The sequence below is a fragment of the Olea europaea genome, chromosome 12, assembly GCF_002742605.1.
Source record: "Olea europaea var. sylvestris chromosome 12, O_europaea_v1, whole genome shotgun sequence".
NCBI lineage: Eukaryota > Viridiplantae > Streptophyta > Magnoliopsida > Lamiales > Oleaceae > Olea > Olea europaea.
The window spans coordinates 3,492,657-3,494,098 of record NC_036248.1 but is presented as its reverse complement, the minus strand read 5'-3'; the positions used below and the strand labels follow the sequence as shown (position 1 = coordinate 3,494,098).

Sequence of the window (1,442 nt, the reverse complement as noted above, 5' to 3'; positions counted from 1 at the left end):
GTACAGCAACAGACATTATTCCATCAAGGCTTTCACTTTTTGCGAAAAATTCCCCAATGCTGCCTCAATTCTAGTGTGACTTATCATTCTCTCGGATGAACCACTAACTATTACCTCATCATTAATTACTTGTCAATAAAAAAAAATGAGTTTATTGGGCTATAACACGCTTACCACCACCCAGTCAAGGAATTTGCATAAAAATTAAAAAAAAAAAAAAAATCTACATAAGCACGATTACATAGCAAACTATATAAGACCTTTTATAACTTTGTCCCAAAGCTTCTCTTAGGACCTGTTTTAAGCAAAAAAATTTATTGAGTTGAAATATTTTGAGGAATAAATGTGTATAACTAAAAAGGGACAAACTATTGGATGAAACTTCTTTTACCTATTTCTCTAGGTAATCTACAAAACAGCTTCTTTCCCTGCAATGGAAAAGAATATTCCATATTCGTAACTTGTCTCAAATAAGAGAGAGAAACAAGTTTAAAATTCCATGTTTGGTAAACGACTTGAATACTAAATCAATCAAATAGTTGCAAAGGAGATAAAATTCCAAGAAAAATTTAAGCAAATGAATTTGCCTCTTGCATATTATTAAAAACAAAGCAACTCATGAACAATAATAGTAACACGCTTGCATCATTCTCATTAACTAATTACAAAACCAAAATCGAAAGGACGCTGAAACATAAACATGAATAAGTACAAAGTTCTGCACACACATCAAAAAACAAAAATAAAAAACTAGACAAGTTATGTGCCAAGATAATATCTTAACTCGTACAATGCAGCAAATTGGCAGGATGCGATGGATTTACACATATTGTGACATAATGATTATCTTCAAGCAAACCTTATGTGCACGTTTTTGGGCTGCAATGATGTCCGTCGTTAGCAAACTATAAAAGGATGGCAAAAGACAAGTCTCTTAAAAAACTGTCAAGACCTCAAGGCAACCAAATTTTTCATCTATGAATGTTTGTCTCTTTTTCAACTTTAAGGAAGCCAAATGCAAATAACTCAAGGGTAACGAACCTTGTACATTATTGCGGCGTTATTCTCCATAAACGTACAAAAGCATCCTCGCCCGAACTCACCACATTGTATTCATCAGTAAATTCCAACCCATAGACTCCACCCAAATGAGCTCCTTTGACAGTTATTCGACTTGATGCTGGCTTTTTTATTTCGTATATAATAACGCATGTGTCAAGTGATACCGTGGCTACCATGTTGTTAGTAGGTGACCAAGCCAAGCAGTTTATTCTAGATGTGTGGTACAACATATTGTTAAGCTTTACCTGCCAAATATATAAGCAAAGAATTAGATAGATGACATGTTAAAGGGAAAGACCAAACAATAAAAAACAAATTAGAGGAAAAATATACAGATATGGAGGCACATCCTGCGATTGGAAGATCTTTCATGTTACTCA

The 1,442-nt window shown here is 33.8% G+C and overlaps 1 pseudogene; it reads right to left on the bottom strand.

Moving 5' to 3' along the window:
• Positions 1-523: 523 nt before the first annotated feature.
• The window catches only part of LOC111405237, a 53,773-nt pseudogene continuing 52,854 nt past the window's right edge, over positions 524-1,442 (bottom strand).